Genomic DNA, 25,310 nt, shown 5'->3' on the forward strand with positions numbered 1-25,310 from the left:
TTCGAAGTTACCTTCAGTAACATCACATTATCTACTCAGTGTAACATTACAGTTTGCTGATGTAAACCAAGTCAATGGCTGCTCCACCGTAAATCATACCTGGTAGTTTACTGAATTCAGCTTGCATTGGAGTATTCCATGGCACTGAGCACTCTACATGCAATATCCATACAGTTCCAATTCACCCTGTGCAGTTATGAACACAACCTTATCACAAAATGCTTTGAATAGAAAACAGTGCATTCAACTCAATGGAGTGTACAGTTCAATTTTGCCTAAAAGTAGTATGTACTAACTTGATGTAAACCTCATTATTATACTCACAATATGAATTAGAGTGGTCTGCAATCAATTATATGAATGTACTCCCTAAGGTTTAGAAGTTACCTTCAGTAACATCACATTGTCTACTCAGTGTAACATCACAGTTTGCTGAAGTAAACAAAGTCAATGGCTGTTCCACTGTAAATGGTACCTGTTAAGTTACTGAATTCAGCTTGCATTAAAGTATTCCATGGCATTGAGCTCTCTACATGCAATATCCATAGAGTTCCAATTCACCCTGTGTGGTTATGAACACAACCTTATCACAAAATGTTTGAATAGAAAACAGTGCATTCAACTCAATGGAGTGTACAGTTGAATTTTGCCTAAAAGTAGTATGTACTAACTTGATGTAAACCTCATTATTATACTCACAATATGATTTAGAGTGGTCTGCAATCAATTATATGAATGTACTCCCTAAGGTTTAGAACTTACCTTCAGTAACATCACATTATCTACTCAGTGTAACTTTACAGTTTGCTGATGTAAACCAAGTCAATGGCTGGTCCACCGTAAATGATACCTGGTAGTTTACTGAATTCAGCTTGCATTGGAGTATTCCATGGCACTGAGCACTCTACATGCAATATCCATACTGTTCCAATTCACCCTGTGTAGTTATGAACACAACCTTATCACATAATGCTTTGAATAGAAAGCAGTGCATTCAACTGAATGGAGTGTACAGTTCAATTTTGCCTAAAAGTAGTAAGATCTAACATGATGTAAACCTCATTATTATACTCAGAATATGATTTAGTGTAGTCTGCAATCAATTATATGAATGTACTACCTAAGGTTTAGAAGTTACCTTCAGTAACATCACATTATCTACTTATTGTAACATTACAGTTTGCTGAAGTAAACAAAGTCAATGGCTGTTCCAGTGTAAATGGTACCTGTTAAGTTACTGAATTCAGCTTGCATTAAAGTATTCCATGGCACTGAGCACTCTACATGCAATATCCATACAGTTCCAATTCACCCTGTGCAGTTATGTACACAACCTTATCACAAAATGCTTTGAATTGAATGTAAAGCTTTCAGCACAATGTAGTGTACAGTTCAATTTTGTATAAAAGTGGTATGTGCTAACATGATGTAAACCTTATTATTATACTCAGAATATGATTTAGAATAGTCTGCAATCAATTATATGAATGTACTACATAAGGTTTAGAAGTTACCTTCAGTAACATCACATTATCTACTCATTGTAAAATTACAGTTTGCTGAAGTAAACCAAGTCAATGGCTGTTCCAGTGTAAATGGTACCTGTTAAGTTACTGAATTCAGCTTGCATTAAAGTATTCCATGGCACTGAGCACTCTACATGCAATATCCATACTGTTCCAATTCACCCTGTGTAGTTAAGAACACAACCTTATCACAAAATGCTTTGAATAGAAAGCAGTGCATTCAACTCAATGGAGTATACAGTTCAATTTTGCCTAAAATAGTATGTGCTAACATGATGTAAAACTCATTATTATACTCAGAATATGATTTAGCGTAGTCTGCAATCAATTATATGAATGTACTACCTAAGGTTTAGAAGTTACCTTCAGTAACATGACATTATCTACTTATTGTAACATTACAGTTTGCTGAAGTAAACCAAGTCAATGGCTGTTCCAGTGTAAATGGTACCTGTTAAGTTACTGAATTCAGCTTGCATTAAAGTATTCCATGGCACTGAGCACTCTACATGCAATATCCATACAGTTCCAATTCACCCTGTGCAGTTATGTACACAACCTTATCACAAAATGCTTTGAATTGAATGTAAAGCTTTCAGCACAAAGTAGTGTACAGTTCAATTTTGTTTAAAAGTGGTATGTGCTAACATGATGTAAACCTTATTATTATACTCAGAATATGATTTAGAATAGTCTGCAATCAATTATATGAATGTACTACCTAAGGTTTAGAAGTTACCTTCAGTAACATCACATTATCTACTTATTGTAACTTTACAGTTTGCTGAAGTAAACCAAGTCAATGGCTGTTCCAGTATAAATGGTACCTGTTAAGTTACTGAATTCAGCTTGCATTAAAGTATTCCATGGCACTGAGCACTGTACATGCAATATCCATACTGTTCCATTTCGCCCTGTGTAGTTATGAACACAACCTTATCACAAAATGCTTTGAATAGAAAGCAGTGCATTCAACTCAATGGAGTGTACAGTTCAATTTTGCCTAAAAGTAGTATGTGCTAACATGATGTAAACCTCATTATTATACTCAGAATATGATTTAGAGTAGTCTGCAATGAATTATATGAATGTACTACCTAAGGTTTAGAAGTTACCTTCAGTAACATCACATTATCTACTCATTGTATCATTACAGTTTGCTGAAGTAAACCAAGTCAATGGCGGTTCCAGAGTAAAGGGTACCTGTTAAGTTACTGAATTCAGCTTGCGTTAAAGTATTCCATGGCACTGAGCACTCTACATGTAATATCCATACTGTTCCAATTCACCCTGTGTAGTTAAGAACACAACCTTATCACAAAATGCTTTGAATAGAAAGCAGTGCATTCAACTCAATGGAGTATACAGTTCAATTTTGCCTAAAATAGTATGTGCTAACATGATGGAAACCTCATTATTATACTCACAATATGATTTATAGTAGTCTGCAATGAATTATATGAATGTACTACCAAAGGTTTAGAAGTTACCTTCAGTAACATCACATTATCTACTCATTGTAACATTACAGTTTGCTGAAGTAAACCAACTCAATGGCTGTTCCACTGTAAATGTTACCTGTTAAGTTCCTGAATTCAGCTTGCGTTAAAGTATTCCATGGCACTGAGCACTCTACATGCAATATCCATACTGTTCCAATTGACCCTGTGTAGTTATGAACACAACCTTATCACAAAATGCTTTGAATAGAAAGCAGTGCATTCAACTCAATGGAGTGTACAGTTCAATTTTGCCTAAAAGTAGTATGTGCTAACATGATGTAAAACTCATTATTATACTCAGAATATGATTTAGCGTAGTCTGCAATCAATTATATGAATGTACTACCTAAGGTTTAGAAGTTACCTTCAGTAACATGACATTATCTACTTATTGTAACATTACAGTTTGCTGAAGTAAACCAAGTCAATGGCTGTTCCAGTGTAAATGGTACCTGTTAAGTTACTGAATTCAGCTTGCATTAAAGTATTCCATGGCACTGAGCACTCTACATGCAATATCCATACAGTTCCAATTCACCCTGTGCAGTTATGTACACAACCTTATCACAAAATGCTTTGAATTGAATGTAAAGCTTTCAGCACAATGTAGTGTACAGTTCAATTTTGTTTAAAAGTGGTATGTGCTAACATGATGTAAACCTTATTATTATACTCAGAATATGATTTAGAATAGTCTGCAATCAATTATATGAATGTACTACCTAAGGTTTAGAAGTTACCTTCAGTAACATCACATTATCTACTTATTGTAACTTTACAGTTTGCTGATGTAAACCAAGTCAATGGCTGGTCCACCGTAAATGATACCTGGTAGTTTACTGAATTCAGCTTGCATTGGAGTATTCCATGGCACTGAGCACTCTACATGCAATATCCATACTGTTCCAATTCACCCTGTGTAGTTATGAACACAACCTTATCACATAATGCTTTGAATAGAAAGCAGTGCATTCAACTGAATGGAGTGTACAGTTCAATTTTGCCTAAAAGTAGTAAGATCTAACATGATGTAAACCTCATTATTATACTCAGAATATGATTTAGTGTAGTCTGCAATCAATTATATGAATGTACTACCTAAGGTTTAGAAGTTACCTTCAGTAACATCACATTATCTACTTATTGTAACATTACAGTTTGCTGAAGTAAACAAAGTCAATGGCTGTTCCAGTGTAAATGGTACCTGTTAAGTTACTGAATTCAGCTTGCATTAAAGTATTCCATGGCACTGAGCACTCTACATGCAATATCCATACAGTTCCAATTCACCCTGTGCAGTTATGTACACAACCTTATCACAAAATGCTTTGAATTGAATGTAAAGCTTTCAGCACAATGTAGTGTACAGTTCAATTTTGTATAAAAGTGGTATGTGCTAACATGATGTAAACCTTATTATTATACTCAGAATATGATTTAGAATAGTCTGCAATCAATTATATGAATGTACTACATAAGGTTTAGAAGTTACCTTCAGTAACATCACATTATCTACTCATTGTAAAATTACAGTTTGCTGAAGTAAACCAAGTCAATGGCTGTTCCAGTGTAAATGGTACCTGTTAAGTTACTGAATTCAGCTTGCATTAAAGTATTCCATGGCACTGAGCACTCTACATGCAATATCCATACTGTTCCAATTCACCCTGTGTAGTTAAGAACACAACCTTATCACAAAATGCTTTGAATAGAAAGCAGTGCATTCAACTCAATGGAGTATACAGTTCAATTTTGCCTAAAATAGTATGTGCTAACATGATGTAAAACTCATTATTATACTCAGAATATGATTTAGCGTAGTCTGCAATCAATTATATGAATGTACTACCTAAGGTTTAGAAGTTACCTTCAGTAACATGACATTATCTACTTATTGTAACATTACAGTTTGCTGAAGTAAACCAAGTCAATGGCTGTTCCAGTGTAAATGGTACCTGTTAAGTTACTGAATTCAGCTTGCATTAAAGTATTCCATGGCACTGAGCACTCTACATGCAATATCCATACAGTTCCAATTCACCCTGTGCAGTTATGTACACAACCTTATCACAAAATGCTTTGAATTGAATGTAAAGCTTTCAGCACAAAGTAGTGTACAGTTCAATTTTGTTTAAAAGTGGTATGTGCTAACATGATGTAAACCTTATTATTATACTCAGAATATGATTTAGAATAGTCTGCAATCAATTATATGAATGTACTACCTAAGGTTTAGAAGTTACCTTCAGTAACATCACATTATCTACTTATTGTAACTTTACAGTTTGCTGAAGTAAACCAAGTCAATGGCTGTTCCAGTATAAATGGTACCTGTTAAGTTACTGAATTCAGCTTGCATTAAAGTATTCCATGGCACTGAGCACTGTACATGCAATATCCATACTGTTCCATTTCGCCCTGTGTAGTTATGAACACAACCTTATCACAAAATGCTTTGAATAGAAAGCAGTGCATTCAACTCAATGGAGTGTACAGTTCAATTTTGCCTAAAAGTAGTATGTGCTAACATGATGTAAACCTCATTATTATACTCAGAATATGATTTAGAGTAGTCTGCAATGAATTATATGAATGTACTACCTAAGGTTTAGAAGTTACCTTCAGTAACATCACATTATCTACTCATTGTATCATTACAGTTTGCTGAAGTAAACCAAGTCAATGGCGGTTCCAGAGTAAAGGGTACCTGTTAAGTTACTGAATTCAGCTTGCGTTAAAGTATTCCATGGCACTGAGCACTCTACATGTAATATCCATACTGTTCCAATTCACCCTGTGTAGTTAAGAACACAACCTTATCACAAAATGCTTTGAATAGAAAGCAGTGCATTCAACTCAATGGAGTATACAGTTCAATTTTGCCTAAAATAGTATGTGCTAACATGATGGAAACCTCATTATTATACTCACAATATGATTTAGAGTAGTCTGCAATGAATTATATGAATGTACTACCAAAGGTTTAGAAGTTACCTTCAGTAACATCACATTATCTACTCATTGTAACATTACAGTTTGCTGAAGTAAACCAACTCAATGGCTGTTCCACTGTAAATGTTACCTGTTAAGTTCCTGAATTCAGCTTGCGTTAAAGTATTCCATGGCACTGAGCACTCTACATGCAATATCCATACTGTTCCAATTGACCCTGTGTAGTTATGAACACAACCTTATCACAAAATGCTTTGAATAGAAAGCAGTGCATTCAACTCAATGGAGTGTACAGTTCAATTTTGCCTAAAAGTAGTATGTGCTAACATGATGTAAAACTCATTATTATACTCAGAATATGATTTAGCGTAGTCTGCAATCAATTATATGAATGTACTACCTAAGGTTTAGAAGTTACCTTCAGTAACATGACATTATCTACTTATTGTAACATTACAGTTTGCTGAAGTAAACCAAGTCAATGGCTGTTCCAGTGTAAATGGTACCTGTTAAGTTACTGAATTCAGCTTGCATTAAAGTATTCCATGGCACTGAGCACTCTACATGCAATATCCATACAGTTCCAATTCACCCTGTGCAGTTATGTACACAACCTTATCACAAAATGCTTTGAATTGAATGTAAAGCTTTCAGCACAATGTAGTGTACAGTTCAATTTTGTTTAAAAGTGGTATGTGCTAACATGATGTAAACCTTATTATTATACTCAGAATATGATTTAGAATAGTCTGCAATCAATTATATGAATGTACTACCTAAGGTTTAGAAGTTACCTTCAGTAACATCACATTATCTACTTATTGTAACTTTACAGTTTGCTGAAGTAAACCAAGTCAATGGCTGTTCCAGTATAAATGGTACCTGTTAAGTTACTGAATTCAGCTTGCATTAAAGTATTCCATGGCACTGAGCACTGTACATGCAATATCCATACTGTTCCATTTCGCCCTGTGTAGTTATTAACACAACCTTATCACAAAATGCTTTGAATAGAAACCAGTGCATTCAACTCAATGGAGTGTACAGTTCAACTTTGCCTAAAAGTAGTATGTGCTAACATGATGTAAACCTCATTATTATACTCACAATATGATTTAGAGTAGTCTGCAATGAATTATATGAATGTACTACCTAAGGTTTAGAAGTTACCTTCAGTAACATCACATTATCTACTCATTGTATCATTACAGTTTGCTGAAGTAAACCAAGTCAATGGCGGTTCCAGAGTAAAGGGTACCTGTTAAGTTACTGAATTCAGCTTGCGTTAAAGTATTCCATGGCACTGAGCACACTACATGTAATATCCATACTGTTCCAATTCACCCTGTGTAGTTAAGAACACAACCTTATCACAAAATGCTTTGAATAGAAAGCAGTGCATTCAACTCAATGGAGTATACAGTTCAATTTTGCCTAAAATAGTATGTGCTAACATGATGGAAACCTCATTATTATACTCACAATATGATTTAGAGTAGTCTGCAATGAATTATATGAATGTACTACCAAAGGTTTAGAAGTTACCTTCAGTAACATCACATTATCTACTCATTGTAACATTACAGTTTGCTGAAGTAAACCAACTCAATGGCTGTTCCACTGTAAATGTTACCTGTTAAGTTCCTGAATTCAGCTTGCGTTAAAGTATGCCATGGCACTGAGCACTCCACATGCAATATCCATACTGTTCCAATTCACCCTGTGTAGTTATGAACACAACCTTATCACAAAATGCTTTGAATAGAAAGCAGTGCATTCAACTCAATGGAGTGTACAGTTCAATTTTGCCTAAAGGTAGTATGTGCTAACATGATGTAAAACTCATTATTATACTCAGAATATGATTTAGCGTAGTCTGCAATCAATTATATGAATGTACTACCTAAGGTTTAGAAGTTACCTAAAGTAACATGACATTATCTACTTATTGTAACATTACAGTTTGCTGAAGTAAACCAAGTCAATGGCTGTTCCAGTGTAAATGGTACCTGTTAAGTTACTGAATTCAGCTTGCATTAAAATATTCCATGGCACTGAGCACTCTACATGCAATATCCATACTGTTCCAATTCAACCTGTGTAGTTATTAACACAACCTTATCACAAAATGCTTGAAATGGAAAGCAGTGCATTCAACTCAATGGAGTGTACAGTTCAACTTTGCCTAAAAGTAGTATGTGCTAACATGATGTAAACCTCATTATTATACTCACAATATGATTTAGAGTAGTCTGCAATGAATTATATGAATGTACTACCTAAGCTTTAGAAGTTACCTTCTGTAACATCACATTATCTACTCATTGTAACATTACAGTTTGCTGAAGTAAACCAAGTCAATGGCGGTTCCAGTGTAAATGGTACCTGTTAAGTTACTGAATTCAGCTTGCGTTAAAGTATTCCATGGCACTGAGCACTCTACATGCAATATCCATACTGTTCCAATTCACCCTGTGTAGTTAAGAACACAACCTTAGCACAAAATGCTTTGAATAGAAAGCAGTGCATTCAACTCAATGGAGTGTACAGTTCAATTTTGCCTAAAAGTAGTAAGTGCTAACATGATGTAAACCTCATTATTATACTCAGAATATGATTTAGTGTAGTCTGCAATCAATTATATGAATGTACTACCTAAGGTTTAGAAGTTACCTTCAGTAACATCACATTATCTACTTATTGTAACATTACAGTTTGCTGAAGTAAACAAAGTCAATGGCTGTTTCAGTGTAAATGGTACCTGTTAAGTTACTGAATTCAGCTTGCATTAAAGTATTCCATGGCACTGAGCACTCTACATACAATATTCATACTGTTCCAAATCACCCTGTGTAGTTAAGAACACAACCTTATCACAAAATGCTTTGAATGGAAAGCAGTGCATTCATCTCAATGGAGTGTACAGTTCAATTTTGCCTAAAAGTAGTAAGTGCTAACATGATGTAAACCTCATAATTATACTCACAATATGATTTAGAGTAGTCTGCAATGAATTATATGAATGTACTACCAAAGGTTTAGAAGTTACCTTCAGTAACATCACATTATCTACTCATTGTAACATTACAGTTTGCTGAAGTAAACCAACTCAATGGCTGTTCCACTGTAAATGTTACCTGTTAAGTTACTGAATTCTGCTTGCATTAAAGTATTCCATGGCAGTGAGCACTCTACATGCAATATCCATACAGTTCCAATTGACCCTGTGTAGTTATTAACACAACCTTATCACAAAATGCTTTGAATGGAAAGCAGTGCATTCAACTCAATGGAGTGTACAGTTCAACTTTGCCTAAAATAGTATGTGCTAACATGATGTAAACCTCATTATTATACTCACAATATGATTTAGAGTAGTCTGCAATGAATTATATGAATGTACTACCTAAGCTTTAGAAGTTACCTTCTGTAACATCACATTATCTACTCATTGTAACATTACAGTTTGCTGAAGTAAACCAAGTCAATGGCGGTTCCAGTGTAAATGGTACCTGTTAAGTTACTGAATTCAGCTTGCGTTAAAGTATTCCATGGCACTGAGCACTCTACATGCAATATCCATACAGTTCCAATTCACCCTGTGTAGTTAAGAACACAACCTTAGCACAAAATGCTTTGAATAGAAAGCAGTGCATTCAACTCAATGGAGTGTACAGTTCAACTTTGCCTAAAAGTAGTAAGTGCTAACATGATGTAAACCTCATTATTATACTCAGAATATGATTTAGTGTAGTCTGCAATCAATTATATGAATGTACTACCTAAGGTTTAGAAGTTACCTTCAGTAACATCACATTATCTACTTATTGTAACATTACAGTTTGCTGAAGTAAACAAAGTCAATGGCTGTTCCAGTGTAAATGGTACCTGTTAAGTTACTGAATTCAGCTTGCATTAAAGTATTCCATGGCACTGAGCACTCTACATGCAATATCCATACAGTTCCAATTCACCCTGTGCAGTTATGTACACAACCTTATCACAAAATGCTTTGAATTGAATGTAAAGCTTTCAGCACAATGTAGTGTACAGTTCAATTTTGTTTAAAAGTGGTATGTGCTAACATGATGTAAACCTTATTATTATACTCAGAATATGATTTAGAATAGTCTGCAATCAATTATATGAATGTACTACCTAAGGTTTAGAAGTTACCTTCAGTAACATCACATTATCTACTTATTGTAACATTACTGTTTGCTGAAGTAAACCAAGTCAATAGCTGTTCCAGTGAAAATGGTACCTGTTAAGTTACTGAATTCAGCTTGCGTTAAAGTATTCCATGGCACTGAGCACTCGACATGCAATATCCATGCTGTTCCAATTCACCCTGTGTAGTTATGAACACAACCTTATCACATAATGCTTTGAATAGAAAGCAGTGCATTCAACTGAATGGAGTGTACAGTTCAATTTTGCCTAAAAGTAGTATGTGCTAACATGATGTAAACCTCATTATTATACTCAGAATATGATTTAGTGTAGTCTGCAATGAATTATATGAATGTACTACCTAAGGTTTAGAAGTTACCTTCAGTAACATCACATTATCTACTCATTGTATCATTACAGTTTGCTGAAGTAAACCAAGTCAATGGCGGTTCCAGAGTAAAGGGTACCTGTTAAGTTACTGAATTCAGCTTGCGTTAAAGTATTCCATGGCACTGAGCACTCTACATGTAATATCCATACTGTTCCAATTCACCCTGTGTAGTTAAGAACACAACCTTATCACAAAATGCTTTGAATAGAAAGCAGTGCATTCAACTCAATGGAGTATACAGTTCAATTTTGCCTAAAATAGTATGTGCTAACATGATGGAAACCTCATTATTATACTCACAATATGATTTAGAGTAGTCTGCAATGAATTATATGAATGTACTACCAAAGGTTTAGAAGTTACCTTCAGTAACATCACATTATCTACTCATTGTAACATTACAGTTTGCTGAAGTAAACCAACTCAATGGCTGTTCCACTGTAAATGTTACCTGTTAAGTTCCTGAATTCAGCTTGCGTTAAAGTATTCCATGGCACTGAGCACTCTACATGCAATATCCATACTGTTCCAATTCACCCTGTGTAGTTATGAACACAACCTTATCACAAATGCTTTGAATAGAAAGCAGTGCATTCAACTCAATGGAGTGTACAGTTCAATTTTGCCTAAAAGTAGTATGTGCTAACATGATGTAAAACTCATTATTATACTCAGAATATGATTTAGCGTAGTCTGCAATCAATTATATGAATGTACTACCTAAGGTTTAGAAGTTACCTTCAGTAACATGACATTATCTACTTATTGTAACATTACAGTTTGCTGAAGTAAACCAAGTCAATGGCTGTTCCACTGTAAATGGTACCTGTTAAGTTACTGAATTCAGCTTGCATTAAAGTATTCCATGGCACTGAGCACTCTACATGCAATATCCATACAGTTCCAATTCACCCTGTGCAGTTATGTACACAACCTTATCACAAAATGCTTTGAATTGAATGTAAAGCTTTCAGCACAAAGTAGTGTACAGTTCAATTTTGTTTAAAAGTGGTATGTGCTAACATGATGTAAACCTTATTATTATACTCAGAATATGATTTAGAATAGTCTGCAATCAATTATATGAATGTACTACCTAAGGTTTAGAAGTTACCTTCAGTAACATCACATTATCTACTTATTGTAACTTTACAGTTTGCTGAAGTAAACCAAGTCAATGGCTGTTCCAGTATAAATGGTACCTGTTAAGTTACTGAATTCAGCTTGCATTAAAGTATTCCATGGCACTGAGCACTGTACATGCAATATCCATACTGTTCCATTTCGCCCTGTGTAGTTATTAACACAACCTTATCACAAAATGCTTTGAATAGAAACCAGTGCATTCAACTCAATGGAGTGTACAGTTCAACTTTGCCTAAAAGTAGTATGTGCTAACATGATGTAAACCTCATTATTATACTCACCATATGATTTAGAGTAGTCTGCAATGAATTATATGAATGTACTACCTAAGGTTTAGAAGTTACCTTCAGTAACATGACATTATCTACTTATTGTAACATTACAGTTTGCTGAAGTAAACCAAGTCAATGGCTGTTCCAGTGTAAATGGTACCTGTTAAGTTACTGAATTCAGCTTGCATTAAAGTATTCCATGGCACTGAGCACTCTACATGCAATATCCATACTGTTCCAATTCACCCTGTGTAGTTATTAACACAACCTTATCACAAAATGCTTTGAATGGAAAGCAGTGCATTCAACTCAATGGAGTGTACAGTTCAACTTTGCCTAAAAGTAGTATGTGCTAACATGATGTAAACCTCATTATTATACTCACAATATGATTTAGAGTAGTCTGCAATGAATTATATGAATGTACTACCTAAGCTTTAGAAGTTACCTTCTGTAACATCACATTATCTACTCATTGTAACATTACCGTTTGCTGAAGTAAACCAAGTCAATGGCGGTTCCAGTGTAAATGGTACCTGTTAAGTTACTGAATTCAGCTTGCGTTAAAGTATTCCATGGCACTGAGCACTCTACATGCAATATCCATACAGTTCCAATTCACCCTGTGTAGTTAAGAACACAACCTTAGCACAAAATGCTTTGAATAGAAAGCAGTGCATTCAACTCAATGGAGTGTACAGTTCAATTTTGCCTAAAAGTAGTAAGTGCTAACATGATGTAAACCTCATTATTATACTCAGAATATGATTTAGTGTAGTCTGCAATCAATTATATGAATGTACTACCTAAGGTTTAGAAGTTACCTTCAGTAACATCACATTATCTACTTATTGTAACATTACAGTTTGCTGAAGTAAACAAAGTCAATGGCTGTTTCAGTGTAAATGGTACCTGTTAAGTTACTGAATTCAGCTTGCATTAAAGTATTCCATGGCACTGAGCACTCGACATGCAATATTCATACTGTTCCAAATCACCCTGTGTAGTTAAGAACACAACCTTATCACAAAATGCTTTGAATGGAAAGCAGTGCATTCATCTCAATGGAGTGTACAGTTCAATTTTGCCTAAAAGTAGTAAGTGCTAACATGATGTAAACCTCATTATTATACTCACAATATGATTTAGAGTAGTCTGCAATGAATTATATGAATGTACTACCAAAGGTTTAGAAGTTACCTTCAGTAACATCACATTATCTACTCATTGTAACATTACAGTTTGCTGAAGTAAACCAACTCAATGGCTGTTCCACTGTAAATGTTACCTGTTAAGTTACTGAATTCTGCTTGCATTAAAGTATTCCATGGCAGTGAGCAATCTACATGCAATATCCATACAGTTCCAATTGACCCTGTGTAGTTATTAACACAACCTTATCACAAAATGCTTTGAATGGAAAGCAGTGCATTCAACTCAATGGAGTGTACAGTTCAACTTTGCCTAAAATAGTATGTGCTAACATGATGTAAACCTCATTATTATACTCACAATATGATTTAGAGTAGTCTGCAATGAATTATATGAATGTACTACCTAAGCTTTAGAAGTTACCTTCTGTAACATCACATTATCTACTCATTGTAACATTACAGTTTGCTGAAGTAAACCAAGTCAATGGCGGTTCCAGTGTAAATGGTACCTGTTAAGTTACTGAATTCAGCTTGCGTTAAAGTATTCCATGGCACTGAGCACTCTACATGCAATATCCATACTGTTCCAATTCACCCTTTGTAGTTAAGAACACAACCTTAGCACAAAATGCTTTGAATAGAAAGCAGTGCATTCAACTCAATGGAGTGTACAGTTCAATTTTGCCTAAAAGTAGTAAGTGCTAACATGATGTAAACCTCATTATTATACTCAGAATATGATTTAGTGTAGTCTGCAATCAATTATATGAATGTACTACCTAAGGTTTAGAAGTTACCTTCAGTAACATCACATTATCTACTTATTGTAACATTACAGTTTGCTGAAGTAAACAAAGTCCATGGCTGTTTCAGTGTAAATGGTACCTGTTAAGTTACTGAATTCAGCTTGCATTAAAGTATTCCATGGCACTGAGCACTCTACATGCAATATTCATACTGTTCCAAATCACCCTGTGTAGTTAAGAACACAACCTTATCACAAAATGCTTTGAATGGAAAGCAGTGCATTCATCTCAATGGAGTGTACAGTTCAATTTTGCCTAAAAGTAGTAAGTGCTAACATGATGTAAACATCATTATTATACTCACAATATGATTTGGAGTAGTCTGCAATGAATTATATGAATGTACTACCAAATGTTTAGAAGTTACCTTCAGTAACATCACATTATCTACTCATTGTAACATTACAGTTTGCTGAAGTAAACCAACTCAATGGCTGTTCCACTGTAAATGTTACCTGTTAAGTTACTGAATTCTGCTTGCATTAAAGTATTCCATGGCAGTGAGCACTCTACATGCAATATCCATACAGTTCCAATTGACCCTGTGTAGTTATGAACACAACCTTATCACAAAATGCTTTGAATTGCAAGTAAAGCTTTCAACACAATGTAGTGTACAGTTCAATTTTGTTTAAAAGTGGTACGTGCTAACATGATGTAAACCTTATTATTATACTCAGAATATGATTTATAACAGTCTGCAATCAATTATATGAATGTACTACCTAAGGTTTAGAAGTTACCTTCAGTAACATCACATTATCTAGTCATTGTAACATTACAGTTTGCTGAAATAAACCAAGTCAATGGCTGTTCCAGTGTAAATGGTACCTGTAAAGTTATTGAATTCAGCTTGCGTATAAAGTATTCCATGGCACTGTGCACTCTACATGCAATATCCATACTGTTCCAATTCACCCTGTGTAGTTATGAACACAACCTTATCACAAAATGTTTTGAATAGAAAGCAGTGCATTCAACTCAATGGAGTGTACAGTTCAATTTTGCCTAAAAGTAGTATGTGCTAACATGATGTAAACCTCATTATTATACTCAGAATAAGATTTAGAGTAGTCTGCAATCAATTATATGAATGTACTACCTAAGGTTTAGAAGTTACCTTCAGTAACATCACATTATCTACTTTTTGTAACATTACAGTTTGCTGAAGTAAACCAAGTCAATGGCTGTTCCAGTGTAAATGGTACCTGTTAAGTTACTGAATTCAGCTTGCGTTAAAGTATTCCATGGCACTGAGCACTCTACATGCAATATCCATACTGTTCCAATTCACCCTGTGTAGTTAAGAACACAACCTTAGCACAAAATGCTTTGAATAGAAAGCAGTGCATTCAACTCAATGGAGTGTACAGTTCAATTTTGCCTAAAAGTAGTAAGTGCTAACATGATGTAAACCTCATTATTATACTCAGAATATGATTTAGTGTAGTCTGCAATCAATTATATGAATGTACTACCTAAGGTTTAGAAGTTACCTTCAGTAACATCACATTATCTACTTATTGTAACATTACAGTTTGCTGAAGTAAACAAAGTCAATGGCTGTTTCAGTGTAAATGGTACCTGTTAAGTTACTGAATTCAGCTTGCATTAAAGTATTCCATGGCACTGAGCACTCTACATGCAATATTCATACTGTTCCAAATCACCCTGTGTAGTTAAGAACACAACCTTATCACAAAATGCTTTGAATGGAAAGCAGTGCATTCATCTCAATGGAGTGTACAGTTCAATTTTGCCTAAAAGTAGTAAGTGCTAACATGATGTAAACATCATTATTATACTCACAATATGATTTAGAGTAGTCTGCAATGAATTATATGAATGTACTACCAAAGGTTTAGAAGTTACCTTCAGTAACATCACATTATCTACTCATTGTAACATTACAGTTTGCTGAAGTAAACCAACTCAATGGCTGTTCCACTGTAAATGTTACCTGTTAAGTTACTGAATTCTGCTTGCATTAAAGTATTCCATGGCAGTGAGCACTCTACATGCAATATCCATACAGTTCCAATTGACCCTGTGTAGTTATGAACACAACCTTATCACAAAATGCTTTGAATTGAAAGTAAAGCTTTCAACACAATGTAGTGTACAGTTCAATTTTGTTTAAAAGTGGTACGTGCTAACATGATGTAAACCTTATTATTATACTCAGAATATGATTTATAACAGTCTGCAATCAATTATATGAATGTACTACCTAAGGTTTAGAAGTTACCTTCAGTAACATCACATTATCTAGTCATTGTAACATTACAGTTTGCTGAAATAAACCAAGTCAATGGCTGTTCCAGTGTAAATGGTACCTGTAAATTTATTGAATTCAGCTTGCGTATAAAGTATTCCATGGCACTGTGCACTCTACATGCAATATCCATACTGTTCCAATTCACCCTGTGTAGTTATGAACACAACCTTATCACAAAATGTTTTGAATAGAAAGCAGTGCATTCAACTCAAAGGAGTGTACAGTTGAATTTTGCCTAAAAGTAGTATGTACTAACTTGATGTAAACCTCATTATTATACTCACAATATGAATTAGAGTGGTCTGCAATCAATTATATGAATGTACTCCCTAAGGTTTAGAAGTTACCTTCAGTAACATCACATTATCTACTCAGTGTAACATCACAGTTTGCTGAAGTAAACAAAGTCAATGGCTGTTCCACTGTAAATGGTACCTGTTAAGTTACTGAATTCAGCTTGCATTAAAGTATTCCATGGCACTGAGCACTATACATGCAATATCCATTGACTTCCAATTCACCCTGTGTAGTTATGAACACAACCTTCTCACAAAATGCTTTGAATAGAAAGCAGTGCCTTCAACTCAATGGATTGTACAGTTCAATTTTGCCTAAAAGTAGTATGTACTAACTTGATGTAAACCTCATTATTATACTCACAATATGATTTAGAGTGGTCTGCAATCAATTATATGAATGTACTCCCTAAGACCTAGAAGTTACCTTCAGTAACATCACATTATCTACTCAGTGTAACATTAAAGTTTGCTGAAGTAAACCAAGTCAATGGTTGTTCCAGTGTAAATGTTACCTGTTAAGTTACTGAATTCAGCTTGCATTAAAGTATTCCATGGCACTGAGCACTCTATATGCAATATCCATACTGTTCCAATTCACCCTGTGTAGTTATGAACACAACCTTATCACAAAATGCTTTGAATTGAAAGTAAAGCTTTCAACACAATGTAGTGTACAGTTCAATTTTGTTTAAAAGTGGTATATGCTAACATGATGTAAACCTTATTATTATACTCAGAATATGATTTAGAGTAGTCTGCAATCAATTATATGAATGTACTACCTAAGGTTTAGAAGTTACCTTCAGTAACATCACATTATCTACTCAGTGTAACGTTACAGTTTGCTGAAGTAAACCAAGTCAATGGATGGTCCAGTGTAAATTGTACCTGTTAAGTTACTGAATTCAGCTTGCATTAAAGTATTCCATGGCACTGAGCACTTTACATGCAATATCCATACTGTTCCAATTCACCATGTGTTGTTATGAACACAACCTTATCACAAAATGCTTTGAATAGAAAGCAGTGCATTCAACACAATGGAGTGTACAGTTCAATTTTGCCTAAAAGTAATATGTACTAACTTGATGTAAACCTCATTATTATACTCACAATATGATTTAGAGTGGTCTGCAATCAATTATATGAATGTACTCCCTAAGGTTTAGAAGTTACCTTCAGTAACATCACATTATATACTCAGTGTAACATTACAGTTTGCTGAAGTAAACCAAGTCAATGGCTGTTCCAGTGTAAATGTTACCTGTTAAGTTACTGAATTCAGCTTGCATTAAAGTATTACATGGCACTGAGCACTCTACATGCAATATCCATACTGTTCCAATTCACCCTGTGTGGTTATGAACACAACCTTATCACAAAATGCTTTGAATTGAAAGTAAAGCTTTCAACACAATGTAGTGTACAGTTCAATTTTGTTTAAAAGTGGTATGTGCTAACATGATGTAAACCTTATTATTATACTCAGAATATGATTTAGAGTAGTCTGCAATCAATTATATGAATGTACTCCCTAAGGTTTAGAAGTTACCTTCAGTAACATCAAATTATCTGCTCAGTGTAACATCACAGTTTGCTGAAGTAAACCAAGTCAATGGCTGTTCCACTGTAAATGGTACCTGGTAAGATATTGAATTCAGTTTACATTGGAGTATTCCATGGCACTGCGTACTCGACATGCAATATCCATACAGTTCCAATTCACACTGTGTTGTTATGAACACAACCTTATCACAAAATGCCTTGAATTGAAAGTAAAGCTTTCAACACAATGGAGTGTACAGTTCAATTTTGCCTAAAAGTGGTATGTGCTAAGATGATGTCAACCTTATTATTATACTCACAATATGATGTAGAGTAGTCTGCAATCAATTATATGAATGTACTCCCTAAGGGTTAGAAGTTACTTTCAGTAACATCACATTATCTACTCAGTGTAACATTACAGTTTGCTGAAGTGAACAAAGTCAATGTCTGGTCCACCGTAAATGATACCTGGTAGTTTACTGAATTCAGCTTGCATTGGAGTATTCCATGGCACTGAGTACACTACATGCAATATCCATAGAGTTCCAATTCACCCTGTGTAGTTATGAACACAACCTTATCACAAAATGGTTTGAATAGAAAACAGTGCATTCAACTCAATGGAGTGTATAGTTCAATTTTGCCTAAAAGTAGTATGTGCTAACATTATGTAAACCTCATTATTATACTCACAATAGGATTTAGAGTAGTCTGCAATGAATTATATGAATGTACTACCTAATGTTTAGAAGTTACCTTCAGTAACATCACATTAACAACTCATTGTAACATTACAGTTTGCTGAAGTAAACCAAGTCAATGGCTGTTCCACTGTAAATGTTACCTGTTAAGTTACTGAATTCAGCTTGCATTAAAGTATTCCATGGCACTGAGCACTCTACATGCAATATCCATACTGTTCCAAATCATCCTGTGCAGTTATGAACACAACCTTATCACAAAATGCTTTGAATTGAAAGTAAAGCTTTCAACACAATGTAGTGTACAGTTCAATTTTGTTTAAAAGTGGTATGTGCTAACTTGATGTAAAGCTTATTATTATACTCAGAATATGATTTAGAGTGGTCTGCAATCAATTATATGAATGTACTCCCTAAGGTTTAGAAGTTACCTTCAGTAACATCAAATTATCTACTCAGTGTAACATCACAGTTTGCTGAAGTAAACAAAGTCAATGGCTGTTCCACTGTAAATGGTACCTGGTAAGATATTGAATTCAGTTTACATTGGAGTATTCCATGGCTCTGAGTAATCGACATGCAATATCCATACAGTTCCAATTCACACTGTGTTGTTATGAACATAACCTTATTACAAAATGCTTTCAATTGAAAGTAAAGCTTTCAACACAATGTAGTGTACAGTTCAATTTTGCCTAAAAGTAGTATGTACTAACTTGATGTAAACCTCATTATTATACTCACAATATGATTTAGGGTGGTCTGCAATCAATTATATGAATGTACTCCCTAAGGTTTCGAAGTTACCTTCAGTAACATCACATTATCTACTCAGTGTAACATTACAGTTTGCTGATGTAAACCAAGTCAATGGCTGGTCCACCGTAAATGATACCTGGTAGTTTACTGAATTCAGCTTGCATTGGAGTATTCCATGGCACTGAGCACTCTACATGCAATATCCATAGAGTTCCAATTCACCCTGTGCAGTTATGAACACAACCTTATCACAAAATGCTTTGAATAGAAAACAGTGCATTCAACTCAATGGAGTGTACAGTTCAATTTTGCCTAAAAGTAGTATGTACTAACTTGATGTAAACCTCATTATTATACTCACAATATGAATTAGAGTGGTCTGCAATCAATTATATGAAAGTACTCCCTAAGGTTTAGAAGTTACCTTCAGTAACATCACATTATCTACTCAGTGTAACATCACAGTTTGCTGAAGTAAACAAAGTCAATGGCTGTTCCACTGTAAATGGTACCTGTTAAGTTACTGAATTCAGCTTGCATTAAAGTATTCCATGGCACAGAGCACTCTACATGCAATCTCCATAGAGTTCCAATTCACCCTGTGTGGTTATGAACACAACCTTATCACAAAATGTTTGAATAGAAAACAGTGCATTCAACTCAATGGAGTGTACAGTTCAATTTTGCCTAAAAGTAGTATGTACTAACTTGATGTAAACCTCATTATTATACTCACAATATGATTTAGAGTAGTCTGCAATGAATTATATGAATGTACTACCTAAGGTTTAGAAGTTACCTTCAGTAACATCACATTATCTACTCATTGTAACATTACAGTTTGCTGAAGTAAACCAAGTCAATGGCTGTTCCACTGTAAATGTTACCTGGTAAGTTACTGAATTCTGCTTGCATTAAAGTATTCCATGGCAGTGAGCACTCTACATGCAATATCCATACAGTTCCAATTGACCCTGTGTAGTTATGAACACAACCTTATCACAAAATGCTTTGAATTGAAAGTAAATCTTTCAACACAATGTAGTGTACAGTTCAATTTTGTTTAAAAGTGGTACGTGCTAACATGATGTAAACCTTATTATTATACTCAGAATATGATTTATAACAGTCTGCAATCAATTATATGAATGTACTACCTAAGGTTTAGAAGTTACCTTCAGTAACATCACATTATCTAGTCATTGTAACATTACAGTTTGCTGAAATAAACCAAGTCAATGGCTGTTCCAGTGTAAATGGTACCTGTAAAGTTATTGAATTCAGCTTGCGTATAAAGTATTCCATGGCACTGTGCACTCTACATGCAATATCCATACTGTTCCAATTCACCCTGTGTAGTTATGAACACAACCTTATCACAAAATGTTTTGAATAGAAAGCAGTGCATTCAACTCAAAGGAGTGTACAGTTGAATTTTGCCTAAAAGTAGTATGTACTAACTTGATGTAAACCTCATTATTATACTCACAATATGAATTAGAGTGGTCTGCAATCAATTATATGAATGTACTCCCTAAGGTTTAGAAGTTACCTTCAGTAACATCACATTATCTACTCAGTGTAACATCACAGTTTGCTGAAGTAAACAAAGTCAATGGCTGTTCCACTGTAAATGGTACCTGTTAAGTTACTGAATTCAGCTTGCATTAAAGTATTCCATGGCACTGAGCACTATACATGCAATATCCATTGACTTCCAATTCACCCTGTGTAGTTATGAACACAACCTTCTCACAAAATGCTTTGAATAGAAAGCAGTGCCTTCAACTCAATGGATTGTACAGTTCAATTTTGCCTAAAAGTAGTATGTACTAACTTGATGTAAACCTCATTATTATACTCACAATATGATTTAGAGTGGTCTGCAATCAATTATATGAATGTACTCCCTAAGACCTAGAAGTTACCTTCAGTAACATCACATTATCTACTCAGTGTAACATTAAAGTTTGCTGAAGTAAACCAAGTCAATGGTTGTTCCAGTGTAAATGTTATCTGTTAAGTTACTGAATTCAGCTTGCATTAAAGTATTCCATGGCACTGAGCACTCTATATGCAATATCCATACTGTTCCAATTCACCCTGTGTAGTTATGAACACAACCTTATCACAAAATGCTTTGAATTGAAAGTAAAGCTTTCAACACAATGTAGTGTACAGTTCAATTTTGTTTAAAAGTGGTATATGCTAACATGATGTAAACCTTATTATTATACTCAGAATATGATTTAGAGTAGTCTGCAATCAATTATATGAATGTACTACCTAAGGTTTAGAAGTTACCTTCAGTAACATCACATTATCTACTCAGTGTAACGTTACAGTTTGCTGAAGTAAACCAAGTCAATGGATGGTCCAGTGTAAATTGTACCTGTTAAGTTACTGAATTCAGCTTGCATTAAAGTATTCCATGGCACTGAGCACTTTACATGCAATATCCATACTGTTCCAATTCACCATGTGTTGTTATGAACACAACCTTATCACAAAATGCTTTGAATAGAAAGCAGTGCATTCAACACAATGGAGTGTACAGTTCAATTTTGCCTAAAAGTAGTATGTACTAACTTGATGTAAACCTCATTATTATACTCACAATATGATTTAGAGTGGTCTGCAATCAATTATATGAATGTACTCCCTAAGGTTTAGAAGTTACCTTCAGTAACATCACATTATATACTCAGTGTAACATTACAGTTTGCTGAAGTAAACCAAGTCAATGGCTGTTCCAGTGTAAATGTTACCTGTTAAGTTACTGAATTCAGCTTGCATTAAAGAATTACATGGCACTGAGCACTCTACATGCAATATCCATACTGTTCCAATTCACCCTGTGTGGTTATGAACACAACCTTATCACAAAATGCTTTGAATTGAAAGTAAAGCTTTCAACACAATGTAGTGTACAGTTCAATTTTGTTTAAAAGTGGTATGTGCTAACATGATGTAAACCTTATTATTATACTCAGAATATGATTTAGAGTAGTCTGCAATCAATTATATGAATGTACTCCCTAAGGTTTAGAAGTTACCTTCAGTAACATCAAATTATCTGCTCAGTGTAACATCACAGTTTGCTGAAGTAAACCAAGTCAATGGCTGTTCCACTGTAAATGGTACCTGGTAAGATATTGAATTCAGTTTACATTGGAGTATTCCATGGCACTGCGTACTCGACATGCAATATCCATACAGTTCCAATTCACACTGTGTTGTTATGAACACAACCTTATCACAAAATGCCTTGAATTGAAAGTAAAGCTTTCAACACAATGGAGTGTACAGTTCAATTTTGCCTAAAAGTGGTATGTGCTAAGATGATGTCAACCTTATTATTATACTCACAATATGATGTAGAGTAGTCTGCAATCAATTATATGAATGTACTCCCTAAGGGTTAGAAGTTACTTTCAGTAACATCACATTATCTACTCAGTGTAACATTACAGTTTGCTGAAGTGAACAAAGTCAATGTCTGGTCCACCGTAAATGATACCTGGTAGTTTACTGAATTCAGCTTGCATTGGAGTATTCCATGGCACTGAGTACACTACATGCAATATCCATAGAGTTCCAATTCACCCTGTGTAGTTATGAACACAACCTTATCACAAAATGGTTTGAATAGAAAACAGTGCATTCAACTCAATGGAGTGTATAGTTCAATTTTGCCTAAAAGTAGTATGTGCTAACATTATGTAAACCTCATTATTATACTCACAATAGGATTTAGAGTAGTCTGCAATGAATTATATGAATGTACTACCTAATGTTTAGAAGTTACCTTCAGTAACATCACATTATCAACTCATTGTAACATTACAGTTTGCTGAAGTAAACCAAGTCAATGGCTGTTCCACTGTAAATGTTACCTGTTAAGTTACTGAATTCAGCTTGCATTAAAGTATTCCATGGCACTGAGCACTCTACATGCAATATCCATACTGCTCCAAATCATCCTGTGCAGTTATGAACACAACCTTATCACAAAATGCTTTGAATTGAAAGTAAAGCTTTCAACACAATGTAGTGTACAGTTCAATTTTGTTTAAAAGTGGTATGTGCTAACTTGATGTAAAGCTTATTATTATACTCAGAATATGATTTAGAGTGGTCTGCAATCAATTATATGAATGTACTCCCTAAGGTTTAGAAGTTACCTTCAGTAACATCAAATTATCTACTCAGTGTAACATCACAGTTTGCTGAAGTAAACAAAGTCAATGGCTGTTCCACTGTAAATGGTACCTGGTAAGATATTGAATTCAGTTTACATTGGAGTATTCCATGGCTCTGAGTAATCGACATGCAATATCCATACAGTTCCAATTCACACTGTGTTGTTATGAACATAACCTTATTACAAAATGCTTTCAATTGAAAGTAAAGCTTTCAACACAATGTAGTGTACAGTTCAATTTTGCCTAAAAGTAGTATGTACTAACTTGATGTAAACCTCATTATTATACTCACAATATGATTTAGGGTGGTCTGCAATCAATTATATGAATGTACTCCCTAAGGTTTCGAAGTTACCTTCAGTAACATCACATTATCTACTCAGTGTAACATTACAGTTTGCTGATGTAAACCAAGTCAATGGCTGGTCCACCGTAAATGATACCTGGTAGTTTACTGAATTCAGCTTGCATTGGAGTATTCCATGGCACTGAGCACTCTACATGCAATATCCATAGAGTTCCAATTCACCCTGTGCAGTTATGAACACAACCTTATCACAAAATGCTTTGAATAGAAAACAGTGCATTCAACTCAATGGAGTGTACAGTTCAATTTTGCCTAAAAGTAGTATGTACTAACTTGATGTAAACCTCATTATTATACTCACAATATGAATTAGAGTGGTCTGCAATCAATTATATGAAAGTACTCCCTAAGGTTTAGAAGTTACCTTCAGTAACATCACATTATCTACTCAGTGTAACATCACAGTTTGCTGAAGTAAACAAAGTCAATGGCTGTTCCACTGTAAATGGTACCTGTTAAGTTACTGAATTCAGCTTGCATTAAAGTATTCCATGGCACAGAGCACTCTACATGCAATCTCCATAGAGTTCCAATTCACCCTGTGTGGTTATGAACACAACCTTATCACAAAATGTTTGAATAGAAAACAGTGCATTCAACTCAATGGAGTGTACAGTTCAATTTTGCCTAAAAGTAGTATGTACTAACTTGATGTAAACCTCATTATTATACTCACAATATGATTTAGAGTAGTCTGCAATGAATTATATGAATGTACTACCTAAGGTTTAGAAGTTACCTTCAGTAACATCACATTATCTACTCATTGTAACATTACAGTTTGCTGAAGTAAACCAAGTCAATGGCTGTTCCACTGTAAATGTTACCTGTTAAGTTACTGAATTCAGCTTGCATTAAAGTATTCCATGGCACTGAGCACTCTACATGCAATATCCATACTGTTCCAAATCACCTGTGCAGTTATGAACACAACCTTATCACAAAATGCTTTGAATTGAAAGTAAAGCTTTCAACACAATATAGTGTACAGTTCAATTTTGTTTAAAAGTGGTATGTGCTAACTTGATGTAAACCTTATTATTATACTCAGAATATGATTTAGAGTAGTCTGCAATCAATTATATGAATCTGCTACCTAAGGTTCAGATGTTACTTTGAGTAACATCACATTATGTACTCAGTGTAACATTACAGTTTGCTGAAGTAAACCAAGTCAATGGCTGTTCCACTGTAAATGGTACCTGGTAAGATATTGAATTCAGTTTACATT

This window comes from Hypanus sabinus, chromosome 26 (genome assembly GCF_030144855.1).
Source record: "Hypanus sabinus isolate sHypSab1 chromosome 26, sHypSab1.hap1, whole genome shotgun sequence".
Taxonomy (NCBI): domain Eukaryota; kingdom Metazoa; phylum Chordata; class Chondrichthyes; order Myliobatiformes; family Dasyatidae; genus Hypanus; species Hypanus sabinus.